Genomic DNA, 20,460 nt, shown 5'->3' with positions numbered 1-20,460 from the left:
AATATTGATATTAGTTGAAGGATGAATTTGATATATAATTGAGATCGGGGCTAGTTTTTGTCATGTGAGAAGAAGTAGGCCAGGGATCAAGGGTGTTCCTTGGGTGACTTCTGGGACTCAAAAGTGAAATGGGGCTATTCCTAGTTTTATAGCAAGGGCTATTATTACGGCTAGAGATGAGAATTGATTGATGTCATTTATTATGGTTCAATGTCCGGAGAATAGGTTGTTGGAAATAATTGCTATCATGAGGATTATAGATGCGGTAGATTGTATGAGGAAATATTTGGTGGTAGCTTCTGTGGAGCGGGGGTTTGTTTTTTAAATTAGAATTGGAGCAAAGGCCAGTATATTTATTTCTAGGCCTGCTCAGGCAAGGAATCAGTGCGAGCTTAGTGATGTAATCAGAGTGCCTGTGATCATGGTGAGGTAAATAATAAGTTGGGCTAATGGATTAATTAGTACGGGAAGGATGTAACCAACATTTTCGGGGTATGGGCCCGATAGCTTATTTAGCTGACCTTACTTTAGGATAGAGTGTGACAGATAGCACGGAGAAATTTGGGTTCTCAGGAGTAGGTTCGACTCCGATGATTCTAGAAATAAGAGGGCTAAGACCTCTATTGTTTACTCTATCAAAGTAACTCTTTCGTCAGACATATTTCTAGGTTTGAGGGGGAATTCCGGAGATTGTAATGGGTGTTGAGATGTATCATATGTGGAATGCTAGTGTAAGTGGGAGGAAATTCTTTCATAGTAAATGTATGAGTTGATCATAACGGAATCGGGGGTATGTTGCTCGAATTCATAGGAATAAAGAGGTCAAGAGTAGTGTTTTGATAGTAAAGCACGTTGTGAATAGTTCTGGGTGGTGAATGGGGTAAAATGTTCCTAGGAAAATTGTAGTTGTTAGGGCATTTATCATGATAATGTTTATGTATTCAGCTATGAAGAAGAGGGCGAATGGACTCGCGGCATATTCAATGTTAAAGCCTGAGACTAGTTCTGATTCACCTTCTGTGAGGTCAAAGGGAGCTCGGTTGGTTTCTGCTAGTGTGGAAATAAATCATATTACGGCTAAGGATCACGATGGTAGGAGGAGTCAGAGGTGTTCTTGTGTTGTGATGAGTGCGTGAAGGTTGAATGAACCGCTTATTAGTAACACTGATAATAGGGTAATAGCAAGGGTAACTTCGTATGAAATTGTCTGGGCGACGGTTCGTAGTGCTCCGATTAGTGCATAGTTAGAATTTGATGCTCATCCTGATCATACAATGGAGTAGACAGCTAGGCTAGATGTGGCTAGGATAAATAAAAGTCCTAGGTGAAAATTGATTAGGGGATTGGGCATAGGGAGGGGCGTCCATAGTAGGAGGGCAATGGAAAAGGCTAGGGCCGGTGCAATGGTGTAGAGAGTAGTAGTGGAGGTTGAAGCTTTTAAGGGCTCTTTGGTGAAGAGTTTGACTGCATCGGCAAGGGTTGTAACAGTCCGTAGGGGCCTACAATATTACGTCCTTTATGTAGCTGCATGTAGCCTAGCAATTTTCGTTCAGTAAGTGTGAGAAATGCTATGGAGGCTAGTACAGGTGTGATGGTGAGTAGCGGATTTGTTGTGAACATAATGTTAAGAAAAGGAGTTGAACCTCTGATTGTAAAGTTTTAAGTTTTATGCAATTGCCGGGCTCTGCCATCTTAACAAACCTGTTCTTGGGCCGTGTGGGTGATCTTTTGTTAAATTAAGACTAGGTCATTTATGGAATGAGGGCACTTAATGAAGTGGGCCCCATTTCTCTTGTCCTTTCGTACAGGGAGGAATATATAATAGATAGAAACCGACCTGGATTGCTCCGGTCTGAACTCAGATCACGTAGGACTTTAATGGTTGAACAAACGAACCCTTGACAGCTGCTGCACCATTAGGATGTCCTGATCCAACATCGAGGTCGTAAACCCATTCGTCGATATGAACTCTTAGAAAGGATTGCGCTGTTATCCCTAGGGTAACTTGGTTCGTTGGTCACGTTATTGGATCAATTGTGGGCATTGTGCTTTGACTTGTTTAGTCTTGGCATAGGTCATTCGGAGGTTTAGTTATGCTCCGAGGTCACCACAACCAAAATTTTTAATGCGGGCGTAGTAGTTTGAGTCCGTGGATTTATGTGGGTTTTTGGCTGCATTCGTAAATTAAAGCTCCATAGGGTCTTCTCGTCTTATTGTTTTATGCCCGCCTCTTCACGGGCAGGTCAATTTCACTGGTTGAAAGTAAGAGACAGTTGAACCCTCGTGTTGCCATTCATGCAAGTCCCGATTTAAAGAACAAGTGATTATGCTACCTTTGCACGGTCAGGGTACCGCGGCCGTTAAACATGTGTCACTGGGCAGGCAGTGCCTCTAATACTGGTAATGCTAGAGGTGATGTTTTGGTAAACAGGTGGGGCTAGGCTTGCTGAGTTCCTTTTACTTTTTTTAACCTTTCCTTAAGTGCATGCCTGTGTTGGATTAACAGTACAAATAATACTGGCTTGTTTATATTTATTAATATTGGGCTGTTAAGCATCGGTGAAGTATTTCAGTCTGATTTAGGCTTATGCGGTGGAGAAGATGTTCATGTTACTCATACTAACATGATTGCTTCTATGGTGTAATAGATTAATCCAATGTGATGTGAGGAGTTCTATGAGATCTTTGGGATTTTTAAAGTAGTTGATGTTGAGCTTGAACGCTTTCTTAATTGATGGCTGCTTTTGGGCCAACTATGGAAGTTAAATGTTTTACTCTCTATGCAAGGTTTTTCCTAGTGTCTAAAGAGCTGTCCCTCTTTAGACTAGCAGTTAAGTTTACAGTGGGATTATGTAGTTCTGTGGGTAAACTTAAGGTTGAACTAAGATTCTATCTTGGATAATCAGCTATCACCAGGCTCGGTAGGCTTGTCACCTCTACCCAAAAATCTTCCCACTATTTTGCCACATAGACGGGTGTGCTCTTTTAGCTGTTTTTGGGTAGCTCGTCTGGTTTCGGGGAATTTGGCTTTCGTTCTCTTTGTGAAATGGTCTCTAGTTAATTCATTATGCAAAAGGTATAGGAGTGAGTCCTTGCTATTTTGTGCTTGGTTAATTTTTTTTTCATCTTTCCCTTGCGGTACTATGTCTATAGCGCCTAGGTAAAATTTCTATCGCCTATACTTTTCTATATGTAAATGGTTTGGTATATGCTGATTTACTAATAGTATTAATTGGATTTTTGGGCTAGTGTTGGCTCAGGGCAATCAAGTAATATTGATATCTTCTGGGTGTAAGCTGGATGCTTTATATTGAGCTATGCCTTGTTTTATCCAAGTGCACCTTCCAGTACACTTACCATGTTACGACTTATCTCCTCTGTATAAATGTCAGGGGTGTTTAGTTAAGTTAGTCCTTAAATATGTTTGAGGAGAGCGACCGGCGGTGTGTGCATGCTTCATGGCCTAATTCAATTAAGCACTCTATTCTTAATTTACTACTAAATCCTCCTTGGACTTTTAGATTTCATAAAAGTTATTGTAGGATTTTTCTGGGGTAGAAAATGTAGCCCATTTTTCCCATCTCATAAGCTACACCTTGAACTAACGTTTTTGCGTGGCCGTTTGTGCTTACTTTGTAGCTTTTGTTAGGGTTTGCTGAAGATGGTGGTATCCAGGCTGAGCGAGGGATGGTGAGGTGGATCGGGATTTATCAGTTATAGAACAGGCTCCTCTAGGGGGATGTGAAGCACCGCCAAGTCCTTTGAGTTTTAAGCTGTTGCTTGTAGTGTTCTGGCGAGTAGTTTTGTTGTTTTAACTATTGAAGTTTAAGGCTAAGCATAGTGGGGTATCTAATCCCAGTTTGAGTCTTAGCTATTGTGTGTTCAGAAGTTCTAAAGCCACTTTCGTAGTTTATTTTACATCAGCTAAGGTTTTACAATTTAGATGGAGTTTAGCTTTATTGTGTTAGATCTAAAACACTCTTTACGCCGGTGTCTGTTAGCTCGGGTTAATCGTATGGCCGCGGTGGCTGGCACGAAATTAACCAACCCTAGATATAGCATAGCTTAGTTAAACTTTCGTTTATTGCTAAAGATTTGTCACTGCTGTCTCCCGTGGGGGTGTGGCTGAGCAAAGTGTTTTGAGCTGCCTTGCACGTGCTTGATACTTACTCCTCTTAGTCACTGTGACTTATAGGGTGTCTTCACCGGAGTGGGGATGCTTGCATGTGTAATCTTGCCAAGAGCTAATAGAAAGGCCAGGACCAAACCTATTTGTTCATGGGGTGTGTAGACCCGTCTAGGCATTTTCAGTGTCTTGCTTTGGATATATTAAGCTACATAAAAGGGAAAGCATATAGTTGCGGACTATTGTCTTTGGGGTTGTGGTGGTAAGGGCGTGAGTTTGGTGTTGTGTAAGTATTTGGGAAAAGAGGGGGAGAATGGGCTCAAGAGTGGTTAGGTGAAGTAAATTTTTATTAGTTGAGGGAATGGCAGTTGGAGTTGTGCATAGCTAAAAGATGACAATGCAAGCTCTGGCCGGGTGAATGTGAAGGCTTTTGTTTTGGGGGTTTGGCAAAAGTGAATTTGTAGGGGAAGGCCGGAGATGATGGGGGAGGGGGGTTGTTGTAAGTTTGTTATGATGATTGTGATATTGGCGCGGCGTGCTGAGCGGTTCACTATTGATATGTCTTACAAGCATGGATGAAATAACAGGAGCGCCGCTGTGCTTCACTTTGGGGACACGTTTAAGTACAAAAGTCATTTTAAAATTTCAGCATTATTTCAAGACAGCTCAGAGCCTATTAGCACAGAATCCCTGGTCTGAATGAAATCAAAGAGTTCTTATTAATTATTCATGATGCCATGAATATGTAGCCTTATTTTTTATAATTGCCAGTCTGTATAACTAACCTTTCATTTGGTTAAAGTACTTAACAGTAAGTAGAGCTGTAATTTCAACTGTTTATAAAGCATATGGAAGAATGTTTAAATGTTTAATTAGAACCACTTTTTTTAGTTTCATAGAGAATTATTTTTCTTGTCAAGGAGGATCTTTAATTATTTAAACCAAAAGAGAAAAACAGACCAGAAAAGAAAAACAACTAGTAAAGCTCGGAACTGCGAAGGTGGCATCGTTCCGTTAGTCTCGGGTTTTGCTTCCTGGGTTTGTGACGTGGTCAGAGTCCTTGTCTTTGATTTCCTAACACAAGTTGTTCAAGTTGGAAGTGAGTGTGAAATTGAGTTAGTCTAGCTTTATTCTTTCACGGATGAGAAGTGAATTATCTTCAGCAAGGTGGGTGCAGGCGTGGTCCCCGGGGGTCACTGTGGTGAACAGGCGGCCCTTGTGGGGAGCCAAGTTCGTCATCACTGGGACAGAGCCCAGGACACTTCCCCGGCTGGCCAGCCTCTTCCTAGAACCCCACACATTGCAAAGGATGGAGTCACATCCTGGCCTGCCGTCTGCCTGTGCCCCGCGGTCTGTACCGTGTCCTCACGGACCCATCAGAGTGAGGCTCCCAGGGATGGAGAGGTTCCTGCTTGCGTCTCTGTTCCACCTTCTCTGGACCTGGCACCGTGTTCTCTGCTGACAGAAGTCTTGGGTTGATTGTCAGCAAAGCAGACAATCTATATGGCTGTAAATGGTTGTGAACATGCTTAATTGGGTTATTTTAAAAATAATTGGATATGTAAGCATTTGAGTGTGACCCACGTGGATTTTTGGGCTAATGGTCTTGTTCTTCAGGGAGTAACCACAGGCCCATCCACAAGGACCATGTCCAGCTGATCTATGGAATGCTGTTCTACCTGATTAATTTTGAACATTATCTCAGCCTGAGAGGTAGGTCAGCGTGTGACGAAGATCACTGGTTTGAATCCTAATCTGCTCCTTAGGAGCTGCACCTTCCATGCCTTCGTTTCTTCCTTGGTTAGGTAGGGAAGGTATGAGCTACCTCAGAGGTGTGAGTGAGGCCTGCATCAAGTGACCGCATTCAAGTGACAAGGACTGCACCCGGAGTGTTGATATTTAAAGACCTTTAAACATCGCGATGCTGCATTTTGGTACCCAGGTAAAAGAGCAAAGTTATTTCAGATGCAGACACAGACCCTCGGTAAGGTGGGGGGCTGATGACAGGAGGTGGACCACCGACCCTGTAACGAGGGCGTGGTCTGTTCGAGGCTGAACGAAGTGTACATCATTGCATGTACCATGGAGGTCCCTCTCGTGAAGTCCTGGAAGGGTCCATGTGGCTGAGCCATGCGGTCTGTCCATGATATCCAGCAGGAGCAGAGCTTTTGGGTGCAGCCTTGCTCTTGTGTGCACGGCCCTCAACGGTCTCAAAAGTCTGAGGCTTAAAGCAGGCTTGGGATTTCCTTACACCTCCTGGACGTCTAATTTGCCTGGGAAACATGTTTTTTCTTGGGTGTAAAGGTGAAGGAGTGGGTGACTGTGGTGAAAGTGTAATAATTACTGCACTTCTGGGTCAGTGGCGCTTGGTTGAAGACACTATCTGCCCTGGATGGACATCTCTGTGGTGGTGAGAACCGGTGGCTGGATGTCGCGGGGATGCCAAGAAGATGTCAATTTTTTCCCTTTTCCTCAGTAACAACACCCTACTTTGTTTAGGGAAGCAGCACACCCAGGTGAAAATCCAATTCTTTTGCATGGCAGAGCGGCTGGTGACACAGGTCCAGATGCTGGGATGCTGATGGGGGGTCCTGGAGAGGGAGGTGTCAGGAGGCTTTCCCGACCCACAGCGGCCCTGGGCCGTTGTCCGACCTTCCTGCCCAGGGCATGACACCTGGAGGGAAAGCAGCTTCGGGGGCCCGAGGGCCAGAAGGCAGAGTCCTGGCGTGTGAGGCCGGCCTGGGCCAGGCTCCTCGGAGGATGTCAGAGACCTGCTGCCCATGCAGGGACCACCCACCTCTGAGCCCCACGCAGATTTTCCTCCGTAGCCGAGTGAAATCCTGGTGTGGCGAGTGAGGCAGTCAGAGGCACCTTTTGTGGAAGGAGGACAAAGCTGGAGAGAAAGAGGTTTTCCTAAAGGCACAAGGCGCTGATTCTGCGTTAGGGATGTGTGGGTGCTGGTGGGTGGAAAACTGTAGCCAGAGAATAAGTGGGAATGGCCCTTGCTGGTATTTAACTGATTCGTTCACGAATGGTCCGAACAGTTCCAGTGAAAAGAACATTTTGGACACAGAAGTTTTCATCCTGCCTGACAATCAGTGTGACCGTGGGCTGTTCCATCCTTCCTGGGCGACCGTGAGAGGGTCTCAGGCCCATCCGGCCCTGTGCTGGCATTTCCCCAGGGTGTGTGCCCCATCCCGAATAGGCTGGAATGCCTCTGGGTGCAGCTGAGCCTCTTGAAAAGGGAAGAGACACGTGCTGTGCTCTGGCTGAACAGGACAATGCGGGAGGACAGGGAGAGGGGCCTGGAGGTGAGGAGGATGGTGAGCGACACTGGGGACAGCGGACGGAGGTAACACCAGGGACAGGGGGACGGAGGGTCACGCCGGGGACAGCGGACGGAGGTAACACCAGGGACAGGGGGACGGAGGGTCACGCCGGGGACAGCGGACATAGGGTAACACCAGGGACAGGGGGACGGAGGGTAACACCAGGGACAGGGGGACGGAGGGTAACACCAGGGACAGGGGCATGGAGGGTAACGCCGGGGACAGGGGCATGGAGGGTAACACCAGGGACAGGGGGACGGAGGGTCACGCCGGGGACAGGGGCATGGAGGGTAATGCCGGGGACAGGGGCATGGAGGGAACGCCGGGGACAGGGGCATGGAGGGTAACACCAGGGACAGGGGATGGAGGGTCACGCCGGGGACAGGGGCATGGAGGGTAACACCAGGGACAGGGGGACGGAGGGTAACACCAGGGACAGGGGGACGGAGGGTCACGCCGGGGACAGGGGCATGGAGGGTAACGCCGGGGACAGGGGCATGGAGGGTAACACCAGGGACAGGGGGACGGAGGGTCACGCCGGGGACAGCCGACATAGGGTAACACCAGGGACAGGGGGACGGAGGGTAACACCAGGGACAGGGGGACGGAGGGTCACGCTGGGGACAGGGGCATGGAGGGTAACGCCGGGGACAGGGGATGGAGGGTAACACCACTTCTCCAGGTGCCTTTGGGGGATGCTGCCGCCTCTCGCACCCCAGAGTGAAGTCAACAGGATTCTGTCCCGAGGAGCCCCAGAGCCTGGCAGCTGGGATTGTCCCAGTATGAACCACCGTTCACTAGCTCTGCACCCTGGGACAGGCTCCCTGGTGCTTCCACCCTGGTTTCCCATCTGGACAGTGGAACCCTGAGTGTCCCCGTCCCAGCTGCGCCCAGAGTCCTGGGCTCCAGCGTGTCGTCGGCACTCGTTAGCGTTTCTTTTGTTGTGGTCCGTGGATGAAGTGGCTCTCTCTTTGTGTGTTCACAGCCCTCCTGCTCACTTTACCTTCTGGGAACACTTTTTACATAGCTTCGTATGTGGGGAGGACGCGAGTGATGAATCGAATGTTTCATCAGGTGCGGTTCTTCTGTTTCCCAGTTTTGACACAACATTTGGTGAAATTTCCAGGGACTCCTGTGGTCAGCCTCACGGTTTCACTCTGTCACTTTCTAATGCAGTATTCCTTGGGAGTCTTTTCAATGAAGAGCCATCATTTAAAAATAAGTTTTATAATATGCAGTTTCAGGTTAATTCTTTACCTTTGTGTCTCAGGCAGTAGCTACCTACCTGTGAGTAGTCAGAAAGGTTCACGCAGTTTTCCAGGGCGGCCTTTGCATTTGCTGGAACTATTAAGAGCTCGTTCCTGCTTCAGCCGGGATTGACACGCAGTGCGCGTGAGGCCGTGCGTGGCTTAGCGTCTTCTGCGGACTTAGAGGTCACTTTCTGTTCTTCGCCAAGCCTGCTGCGCTGTGCCGAGTGTTCACTGCGGGCGATGGTCACACTGTCTGGCACAGGCCACCGAGGCCACAGGGCAGAATGGCAGAGCCCGGCCTCCCCGTCACCCTTTACCGGTAACAGAAAGCGCAAGCCTGTGATCAGAGCTGTGCTAGCCCAGAAAGCCTCCGTACAGGCTGAATTTATGAATCGGCTCCTACCAACTGCCCATGTTTAGGATGTGTTTGAGTTTCTGTGATTTTTCCTGCACTGAAGCTACTGGGCTGGCTCTGAGTCACCGTCATGGGACTTCATGTTGCCCCGACGGGAAACGACGTGGGTGGAGGGCTGCACAGAGGCTTACGGCCGTGACAATGAAGGGCTTGTTGCCTCTTGGGACAGCGATTCAAGCTCTTTGTGATTGTCAGCATAAAGAGTGACCCGCTGAGGACATGGCTGTAATTCAGGGTGGCAGGGTTGATTGTCATCGTTGATATCAGGTACCTGCCTCTAAAATGACGGTACCCGTAGTGCGGGTCCAGGAGGGCAGCTCCTGGCAAACACACGTGCTCCTGGGCCCCTGCAGACAAGGTCGTGTTGCCAGCCAGGCCTGCAGCTGTGGGTGCAGAGGGGTCTACAGGGCACCGAGTGCCTCCCTCAATTGCTTGTGGGGCCCAGCCCCCCGTCCCTCCTGGTCCCCAGTGCGGCTCCTCCCTGGATTCTCCCAGCCCTGTGCACACCTCCGTCTTCACAGCTTCCATAGTTTTCTCGTGGGCGCCCCAGGTGGGCGCCTGGGCAGGGTTCGTGTGTTAGTCGAGTTCTCTCTAGCCGTCCCTGGCTCGTGGCTCAGCAGGTCCCTTCAAATGAGTCAGCCAGCTGTGTGCCTGCATGTTCAGGATACTTGTCAGGGGCCTTTCTCAGAGCAAGACCGACGCTCACCTCATCCTTGGGACTTTGGAGCCCGCCCTGGAGAGACTCCAGCCACGTCCAAAGGGGCCGTCCGGGTCCTGCAGGCTGGTGAGAGTGACTTCTGAGCCACTCGAGACCACACTTTGTGTTCCTACACCCCACAAAGCCACTTCAAGTGCCATGTTCTGGTGCCGTGTGCCTCACAAGTGTGCCACACAAGCCTGCACGGGGATCTGAGCAGGCGCTGCCTTCCTCAGGCTATGCTGGAGTTTTGGGGCAACTGGAGCACTCGTGGCTGTGATTCTCACCACTGGGCTTCCCTAGAGGGTCTCACCCGCAGCCTGAGGACCACATGGGCAGCCACCGAGGAGCAGCCAGGTGCGGCGTTGGTCCCACTCAGTCCTTCTCGACTTTGGTGACGGAGGAGACAGCAAAACTTCAGCTGGGAGCCCCAGGCCTTCTCTGCTTGGGGTCCTGGGACTGACATAGCACAGATCCTGCCATCCACATGCTGGGGGCCCCGCCATGCTGCTCCCTCCTCTGGTCAGGAGCTGCGCCCTTGGGCTGTGTAGCTCCGGGTTCTCGCGCTCAGGGGCCCAGGGAGGGTCTTGGATGAAGAGAGAAGGAGAAGGGCAGCGGTTTGAGCCCAATTGTGTTGGCTTCATCTTTTGCCTCTTGTTCCTAAGTACATTTGCAAAGTTTTCGAGATGAAAACTCACAAGGGATTTTTAATGACTGGAATCTGTGAATTCCACGGAAGCCAAGTCTGCCCACCTCTTTCACCCACCTCATTTCTCCCCGTTGGGGCTGATTTTGGCAGCGTTCATAGGGTCAGGGACGGAAGGGGTGGGGGCCAGCCCTCGGCCCTGTGTCTCTCCCCTCCTCCCCTCAGCGCCACAGCATTTCCGTGTCATCCCCTTCCCTGCACGCATCCTCATGAAAACCAAGTGCGGCTGGAGGGAGATGCCTGCACCCACTCCCGTGACCTTCCCGCCAGCCTGGCTGCAGCGGCCTCTCCGCAGGCATCTTTCTGGTGCTGCCTCCGTGCCCCTCCCATCACCTGACGCTCATGCTCCTGAATCTTCACGCGTGTGCTCCGTGCAGCCACCTCACGGGCTCCCTGGGAACGGAGACAGTGTCTCACGCCAGTCAGAATGCTCTTAGCTGTCCGCTGAATAGTCCAACACAGAATCATTCCTCTGTGATTATTGATGCTTTGTTATGTAGAATTGGAATAAAGAAAAAGTGAATTTACACATTACAGCCATCAGGTTGAAGCTTGGTAATTGCATTAGGGAATTAAATGAGAGCATTTGAGCTTCTCGAGTTCTAATTCCACATCTTCATATCCCCATCACCCCATACCCAGTGTCCAACCTAGCTCTTGGTCTAGGAGTTTCTTGATAAATGCTTATTGAATTGAGCTGGACTGAGCTTAACATTCCCACCCAGAGTTAGAAGCCAGTCCCTGAGCAAATTGCATTGAGAACGTGAGTTTGACGTTACTGTGATAAGGGGTATCCTACACGTCATAATTCCTAGTCAATATCGGGTATTTAGTCAAATAGACTCAAGTATAGAGAAGCATAGGCCCATCTGGCGAAAGGGCAAGGCACGGTGCTTTAGGTCCAGGTCCCCAATATCAACTATGAAAATAAAACGTTGCCGGCCGGGCGCGGTGGCTCAAGCCTGTAATCCCAGCACTTTGGGAGGCCGAGACGGGCGGATCACGAGGTCAGGAGATCGAGACCATCCTGGCTAATACGGTGAAACCCCGTCTCTACTAAAAAATACAAAAAACTAGCCGGGCGATGAGGCGGGCACCTGTAGTCCCAGCTACTCGGGAGGCTGAGACAGGAGAATGGCGTGAACCCGGGAGGCGGAGCTTGCAGTGAGCTGAGATCCGGCCACTGCACTCCAGCCTGGGCGGCAGAGCAAGACTCCGTCTCAAAAAAAAAAAAAAAAAAAAAAGAAAATAAAACGTTGTCAACTCCAATTACAGCCCTGTCCTCAGCTGGTCACTGTTTACGCTAACAATTATAAACAGCTTGAACTTGCTGTCCTGAGAGGCAACACATCCTCCATTCTCTCTGCAGTGCAGCTGCCTTGGTGGATGGAACATGCCCCTCTTCCCTCCCTCCCCCATCCCTCCCTACCCCCTCCTCTCTCCCTCCCTCTCCCCTCCTCTCTCCCTGCTTCCCCCCTCCTTCTTCCTGTCTTCTCTCACCTTTCTCCCCCCACCTTCTCTCCTGGACAAGGGGCAGAAGAGAGGAGACCTCCGGAATCTTCTGCTTCATCCAAGCAGCTTGGGGGCAGCATCAACAGCTGCAATTGGCTGCCCCAGCGGGTGCCTCAGGGCAGCCTTTCTTTTTTTTTTTTTTTTTTTTCTGAGACGGAGTCTCGCTCTGTCACCCGGCTGGAGTGCTGTGGCCGGATCTCAGCTCACTGCAAGCTCCGCCTCCCGGATTCACGCCATTCTCCCACCTCAGCTTCCGGAGTAGCTGGGACTACAGGCGCCCGCCACCTCGCCCGGCTAGTTTTTCGTATTTTTAGTAGAGACGGGGTTTCACCGTGTTAACCAGGATGGTCTCGATCTCCTGACCTCGTGATCCACCCGTCTCGGCCTCCCAAAGTGCTGGGATTACAGGCTTGAGCCACCGCGCCTGGCCAGGGCAGCCTTTCTAATGGGAATCCTGGAATCATGTCTTTCCTTAATGTGTCCTAAAGGCTGGAGGACATGAAGTGAAACAATGCTCCATGCTCAGTCCTGTGATTTTGTGTATTTCTTGGACTTACTTTGAAATTAAACTAAATGATAACCAAGGTAGAGCATGAAAAAAAAGAAAAAACAGGCTATGGTGTTTGAAAACAAACAAAACCATTTGGTTTGTTGATTTGTTCTTAGACCTTCACAGGCTCCTAGGTCACACGTTTCAGTTTCTCAGCGAGTGACAGTCTAGTGTCAGCCTCTTGTTTGACGATGTCAGCCACAGCAGAAAGAAGCACTCCGTAGGCCCCGTGCTCAGCACCTTGGCGTGAGCTCCTGCCATCTTCTGTTCATGCTCATCACAGCTCTGTGCAGTGGGCGTCGTCCTGATCCCTGTGGGAGGATGGAGGATGGAGGTGGAAGGGTGAGTGACGGCAGGATCACATGAGGGGTCTCTCCCGAGGTAGGGAGAGGCCCAGGGCCTTAGTGCCCATCGCATCCTTCTTCCTCCTCCTCTGCCTCTCTGTGACTGTTTGACTCAGGCTGCAGGGACAGACATGAGTATGTGCAGAGCCTGTGTGCACCCCTGGGAATGTGTGCTCATATTGGCAGGGAGGGATGAGAGTGTGTACAGAGCGTGTGTCCACACCTTGGCGGTGTATACTGGCGTTGGCAGGGACAGATGTGAGCGCGTATGGAATGTGTGTGCACACCTTGGGGATGTGTGCTGGCGTTGGCAGGGACAGATGTGTACAGAGCGTGTGTGCACACCTGGGGGTGTGTGCTGGTGTTGACAGGGACAGATGTGTACAGAGCGTGTGTGCACACCTGGGGGTGTGTGCTTATGTTGTTTTGTAAGCGGCAAATACGTGGCCCATTGCGTCGGGCGGCCCTGCGTCCCTGCTGAGTCCGTCAGTGACCCTCGGGTTGGGGTCTCCATCTCCCCAGACAGCACTCGAGTGGCTTGAGGTTTCAGATTCTTCCTCTTTGGGTAATTGGGCCTCCTCAGGACCGAACATCAGAACCAGCCAACTGTAAACTACAACAACGTTCAAATGCATCTTCAGTAGGAAAAACAAAAGCAATTGGAAAAATTTTCCAACGTGACCCCGTGGTTAAGCCGTTAGATACTCCAGCCAACAGATTGAGTCACTTTAAAATTCACACCAATTAAAATGGTTGTGAGAGTTGCAGAGCTTCACCACTAAATCGTGAAATCATTGAAGCATTCTGCTCCACTTGCTTACAAACTAGGGGTGGGGATACCTTTCAGTCCAAAGTAGCAACCTTCTAAATCCAGCTTAGATGCGAGGCTCCCACTGACACAGGAACAGACAGTGGCCCTTGATTATTCTCCTGTGTTCAGATATTTTGTCTTTTTTTTTTAATCCTGATCATCACTTCTGCTTTTCCAATTCAAACTAAAGGGAGTTTATTTCTGTTTTGGGGAAGCTGTGGTTAGTGGTTTCTTTTCATGGTTTGCTTAATCTCTTAAGTCTGGTGCTTACATTACCCAAATAGACTTTTCTTGAGTACGACAGTGCCGTAGCCCAGGGCTTCTCCCTCCATATCTGCTCCCCAGGAGGCTCCCTAGGAATGGGTGCTGGAGATCCAGCCCCTCTCCGTGTGCGGTTTTCTTTGAGTCCAAGGTAGGTTTGGCTCAGAGAAGAAAAGAGGCCTCCGGGTTAGGTGCCTCTGACTGCTTGCTGGTGAAATGTTTAATGATAAGGCGCCTTCCAAACTAATTTTACACATTGGTAGTTGTAGCTTGAAGTATCACTGCAGTCATAAGAACAAGAAACACTCCCATAAAGTAGATTAGCAGAAAAAAAGCCACAAAAGTTTAATAAAGCGCAAATAAAATGGTGTTGTAAGAATGTACAGTGGGAAATGCTCCCAGTCCATCCAGATCCAGCTGTGGCGTCAGTCCAGCTGTGGCGTCCTCCTGTAAATACGTTCAGCCACGTGTGGCCCTGATCGCAATCACTTCTCTGAATTGTGATCCAGAATGTTCTTGGGGGCCGATGCTGGGACTGTGCCAGCAGCTGAGTCTGATTGGACGTCATGGTGGTGATGTGCTTAGCGCGGCCCGCTGGGCTGAGTGGTGGCCACCCGTGCACTCGCCACGTGCAGCCGTTATTCTGGTGATGGGGTTGCATGCAGCGCGGCTTGTCCACCTAGGCTACTTAAAGTACTGGGAACCCAACCGTGGGCGGGTGCCTCCCGACATGGGAGCTGTCTTTTTTATGCAGGGCCCTCTGGCGCTGCAGACCCCTGCCGCCAGTCTGAGCTCACAAGGAGGTACCGGAGGGCTCTGCTGGGGCCTGGAGGTCCCTGAGCAGGTAGTTACTTATTGCTTGTGGAGTGGTCCATGGCCTGTGAGTTTATTCCCGGGGTTTGTGTGGGCGAGGTTAACCAGTTCACAGCTGGGCACTGATCCCTTATACAGGTGACACTAGTTAAAGTGGAATCTATATTAGCTCGCACGGGAGTGCGTGAGGAGCTGGGAGGGTGGGGGAGGCTTGACCCTAGCGCTGGAGCCCGGGCTCCTGACATTCTGCGTCTTCCTGTTGGGGGGCCGTCAGGGCCGCTGTGGGTCCTGAAGACAGTAGGTGCCATATGGACCAGGGGATGCTAGAAGCCTCTAGAGGCTGTGGGGGGCAAGGAGACAGTTGCTTCCCCAGAGACAGCCCTGCCGACACCTTGACGTTAGCTGGTGGGACCTGTTTTGGACTCCAGCTTCCAGAAATGTGAGAAAAGAAGTCAGTGTTTAGGGTGCTAAATTTGGGGTGATTTAGTGGTGAAATAGAAAACTAGCCCACAAAGGTGCACGCATTAAAATGTGCTCTGTCCAGGTGTTCACAGTGGCTTGAGGGGGATGGCATCAGGGTTCTGAGAACTGTGCAGTTTTACTGAAGGAAGGGGGCTCACCACGCCTTTCCTCATATAACTGAAGGTATGTGTGCCTGCCACACCGCCCAAGAGACAGGGACTAGAATTCTGACTTTCTTATGGGAACCAAGCCACAGTCAGAACACAGTGAGGGCTGAAATGAGCTTCCTACAGTCTGAACTGGGAAGAGGAATCGCAAGTAGCTTTTTTCTACACAGACCTGTCCTTTTAGGGTTTGTTAAGTTCTGGAAAAAGGGAGAAGCCAGGCACACCTCGGTGAGGGACAGTGTTTCTGGAGGTGGCGCGGCTTCAGCCTTAATGGGGCCGTGTGGTTGGGAGGCTCAGAAACTGCCCTCCAAGGGCACTCATCTGTTCCTTACTGCACTAATACTTCGTTTACAGAAATCCACAGAAATGACAGAGCAGGAGGCTTCTGGTCTGGATGGGTTTGTGTGGACCGAGGTCACGGGGTGTTGTCCCAAGTGCTTATCCTGATCTGGCAGAGGCTCTGTTCCCAAATAATTCCACAGTTTCAGAGCCTAGATCTGAGTGATAGTCTTTTAACTTTGTTGCATAAAAGTAAAGTATGTCTTGAGAGTCTAAAAATCCATTTAGTAGTCACGGCTGTCAACTCATACATGGGGCTTTGGGATGGAGTGAAAACCACCATCACCTGGCGTGGACACTGCATGGTATTTTTAGCGTGGTGGCCTGCTCGTGCCTTGAGCTCCATCTGCAGTGTGAGCAACAGCTGTGTATTTGAGAAATGTAGGCAGGTCAGCTTTCTCCTCCGGGGCCTGTGGGTATCCAGGTGAGGGGCCTGGGATGAGGCCACATCAGTGGGAAGGAGCTTGGTTGTGTCACCAGATATGTCTGCCTCTACAGGTCTGAAAGCCAGCCAGAACCCAGTTTTCCTTTGGTCATGTAATGCCAGAAAAAAACCTGTTTCTTGGAGATTCTTGTAGTTTATATTAATGAACCATTTGGCCATAAATAAAATGTTATAAATGCGTGAGGCTTTACAATTTGGCAGATGTGTAACTCACATGTCATTATATCAAACTGTTAAAGATCTTTGTTTCACTTGAAGGTTTTTTAGCATTTTATGCGCAAACCAAATGCCAGTAGCATTTTGAAGGAGTATTTTGGAATTTTAAACACAGTGGGATAGTGCTGGGTCTCTGGGATGCTGATGAGGTGGACGTGACCTCAAGCTCTTGGAGCTTGCAAGCAGGATTGCTAAATTGTCACACCTGCAGTGCTGGAAGTCAAAGTGGATTTCTCTAAACGAGGTATTAGTGCAATAAGGAACAGATGAGTGCCCTTGGAGGGCAGTTTGAGCCTCCCAGACACCCCAGGAGGAAGCGGGGGAGGGGGGCAGTTACCCACCAGAACCTGGACGGTGGACCGTGTTTGCTGGTGGCCCTGCTTGGCAGGCCATTACGTGCAATAAGAAACAGGTTAGTGTCCTTGAGAGCGGTTTCTCGGCTCCCTTCAGAACCGCAAGTGAAAGATGCCCCAAGGTCGGGGGGTGGGAGTTCGGTTATCCACAGGAGCCTGGATGATGGAGCTGGGTTTGCTGGTGGTCCTGCGTGGCAGGTCATTACGTTGAATGAGGAACAGGTGACTGCCCTTGAGGGCGGTTTCTCGGCCTGCTTCGGAACTGCAAGTGGAACACGCCCCAAAGTGAGGGGGAGTGGTGGTCTACTATCCAGTGGGGCCGGATTTGCTGGTGGCTGCTGTGTGGCAGGTCACTGCGTGGAGCCATGGGAGGTGAGTGGAGTGGGAATAGAGGATGCACCCTCCACAGCTACTGCTGGGAGTTGGCTCTGGTAGCAGAGGGGGCATAGAGGGATTCCCATCAGGTGCAACACGACTGGGGTCCCACGTGTGCTGGACGCCGAGGTGTGGCTATATGTAATCTCAGTCTGCACAGCCGTCCTGGTGAGTGGGTTCAGTTACCTTCCCATCTCACATATGAGAAATCTCCGGGGCTCACATCACAGCTAGGTGGGTTGGAACTAATGTCTCAGGCAGGACGTTGGCCCCAGAGCCCAGATCTAAGCCCCCCCTTTTGAGTCCACCAAGCTTGTAGAGACGGTGTGTGGTGGTGGGTGGCGGCTGAGAAACCAACACAGTAGAGGGGGGAGGAAATAAACCAGGCAGGAGACACAGGCAGAGCTTGGGAGGTCTGCACGGGGTCTGGGTGTGGGGGGCACCTCTGGGCCTGTGAACTCTGTTCTGTGCTCCTGGCTTGCCCAACCTTGGCCCTCAGCCACATGCTGCGTGCTTTAGGTGAAATCTCATTCCCTCGTGTGGTGCGGGCATCTTTTCTCCCTGGCTTTGCCTCTCCTTAAATCACGGAGTCTCAGTGGGGATGGCGGGGTGGTTGGTGGTCCATGGAATTTGCCCTCCACCCCCCCATCCTTATCCTGTCCTGTCTGGCCTGTTACCTGAATCTGTGTCTCTTCAGAGCCTGCAAATGAGTGGAGGCCACGGCAGCCTCTTGCTGACCGACCACTCAAACTTTTTGATTCATCAGAATCGTGTTAAATGCTGATTCCTAGGCACCTCCATTAGACTCGACGCCTGCCTGGCATGGGTATTTTGGGGAAGGTACAGAGGGTTGCTGGGCTGTTCCAGGAGGGAATTTGCATTTGTAGAATGTCCACTGTGGTCTTTCCAGCACTCTACTTTCCACGCACACGTGGCATTAAACCTGGAAGACCTCTGGGTGCTGTGCTGGTGAAGAAGCCCCGGCTGGACGAAGGGCTGCTGGGGCTCGGACTTGATTCCTGGGCTGGGGGCTGCGGGCTTATTCTCTTCAGTGGGCCTGCTGATGGGATGCCCTGAGAAGTCCTGCTGTGCACTCAGGGGAAGGTGCAGAGACAGGCTCAGAAAAGACAGACCATGGATTTAAAAATTCCTATTGGAAAATCTTTCATGAGCAAAGTAATTTGCATCTAACTGTAGACAATCATTGCTTGAATAATTGGTTTGTTTACAAAGTTGGTCCTATGAACAGATTAAAGTTTTCATTCATGCCTTATCTATAATGTCAATAGGAGCTATTACTGCAACCTAAATTAGCTTTAAATTTCATATCAGATTGCAGTCCAGATTACAAATGGTTGCTTGATAATCTAATTGATAAAACGGAGGAATTTAGTGCTTGGAACCCACAGTGAAGGGAACAGAACTGCTTTGGTTGCTCAAAAGCGTGTGACTAAGGGGTGACCTGGCGTGAAGAGAAGTGGCTGGAGTCATTACACTCGAGGAGATGATCTGCCCCAGCCTTTCTCAGCTGTCTTCTGAACAAAACAAAAGGGTGATAAATGGAAACATTCAGCACTGAGTTCATCTACGCCCTGAGCTTCTCATACGGTCATAAATGGGCTGTATCTGTGAAGCCTCCATACAGGCACAAAGGAATTAGGCCAGAGTAAGGCGGCCGGCGACCTCTGGCGTCTGGACCGCGTGTCATTTCCTAAAGCCCTTTTGGGTGAAATGATGGTGGCAATGTCGTTGTTCGGAGGAGTGTAATCTCACGTATGAGATGCAGATTTTAAACAGCAAAGTCAGGAAGCTTGGTGGGAGTGGCTGTCTTCCAAGTGGTTTTCTGTGCTGCCATGGATGAGGCATGGATGTGTCGGCTGTTGGTGAGATCCACTGGTGAAGGGGCTAAGCAAACCGTGGAGGGGGGGTGTGAAGCTACATCTCTTCTGGCATCCCAAGTAAATACGTTTTGTAAAACTTGTGAATTTGACCCTGACCCTAACCCTGAGTGTTGAAGTCTGGTGCAGTGTCTTGAGCCCTCTTCTGCATTGAGGGTGAGTGACTGTAAATGACTGATTTCTCAGTGGTGAAAGTTCAAATTTAGCTTCCCTGAGGAAGCCAGACCTCAGTCACCCGTATCTCCACTAACACTGCGGCCCCTACGCGAGTGGCTGCAAGTTTCCAGGCCTTCCTTGGAGAAGCAGCTGTGAGGTGCTTGATGATTTGATAACATCAGCCACCTTCTGTCTTCTGTCTAATCACGGTGCAAATGATTCTCCTACAAGGAAATGGATCTAGTTTCTTCCCGATCGTTGGAAGAAGCAGCCCGCCTAGGGACTCCACCGTCCTCTGCACTTTCACAGCGAAGCCTGTGTCTGTCTCCAAGGAGTGTCACGTGTGTCATGGGAATCACCTCCTTAATTCTTCCTGCTTTTGAGGGCTCAGGTAGCTCTGCCTGTTTCACTGGGGATGAGCAGCGGGGGTGGTCTCTGGCTGCTGTGGGACTAGGGCTTGGGGGTGCATCATCACATCCGGTGGCCTGTCCAGGTGGGCATCATTGTCTTTTGCCTGTTGGCTGAGGCAGCTGTGATGCCATGGGGGTCATGCTTGTCAGGGCCAACACAATTCTTCCTGTGTACACCTCTCCTGCTGGAGTGCCTTTCCTTATGATGACTTGTTGAATTAGCGTGGAGAATGCAGAGAGGCTCTGGGCCTCTCCCTCCCATTCTTACTCCCTGGAGCTGTGGTGCCAGACAAGGGAGCCCATAGCCAGAGGCTCCTTTAAATTTAATTAGAATAAAGATTTGATTACATAGTTAAACACATTTGAAAAGAACTTCACAGATTGAATTCCAGGTTCAGCCCTTCAGGCCCAGTGGCCACGTTTCGGGGCTCAGCAGCTGTAGGTGGCTATTGTCTGTGTTGGCTGAGCAGATAGAAGCGTTTCCAGTTCAGCAGGCAATTCTCTTGCATGACTCTGCCTGTGGTGAGGGCACCTAGGCTGGAGAGCCTCGTGGGGATCCCTTAGGCCTCTTGCTGCAGCCAGGCTGCAGGGTTCCTGTGCCCTGGGTCCTCTGCAGGCCCACCACAGAGCCACCGCTGCTAGACTTGGGTACTGTGTGCAGACAGCAGAGGGGCACGTCCAGGCCTTGCAGGGACTGGGGTGACTGGCCTCCTTGGCCAGGCTCTTGTCTCCGAGTCTTCAGGGGAAATGCATCCACCATCCACACCGTGTACCAGAGGAAAACTGCAGGCTTCTCTGTGGATGGTGAATTGAGATCACTGCAGA

General features: G+C 50.3%; 1 long non-coding RNA gene across 1 annotated transcript; it reads right to left on the bottom strand.

Moving 5' to 3' along the window:
* Positions 1-1,736: 1,736 nt before the first annotated feature.
* LOC117086896 lies at positions 1,737-19,524 on the bottom strand. The gene is made up of 3 exons (XR_004438613.1): positions 19,515-19,524; positions 11,953-11,955; positions 1,737-1,970 (listed from the first exon to the last, which is right to left on the bottom strand). It is a non-coding gene; the product is annotated as an uncharacterized LOC117086896 (long non-coding RNA).
* Between the last annotated feature and the right edge of the window lie 936 nt (positions 19,525-20,460).

The sequence above is a fragment of the Trachypithecus francoisi genome, unplaced genomic scaffold (assembly GCF_009764315.1).
Source record: "Trachypithecus francoisi isolate TF-2019V2 unplaced genomic scaffold, Tfra_2.0 Contig00600, whole genome shotgun sequence".
Lineage (NCBI taxonomy): Eukaryota > Metazoa > Chordata > Mammalia > Primates > Cercopithecidae > Trachypithecus > Trachypithecus francoisi.
Note: the sequence above shows the minus strand (reverse complement) of the source record. Positions and strands in the feature narration are given on the sequence as shown.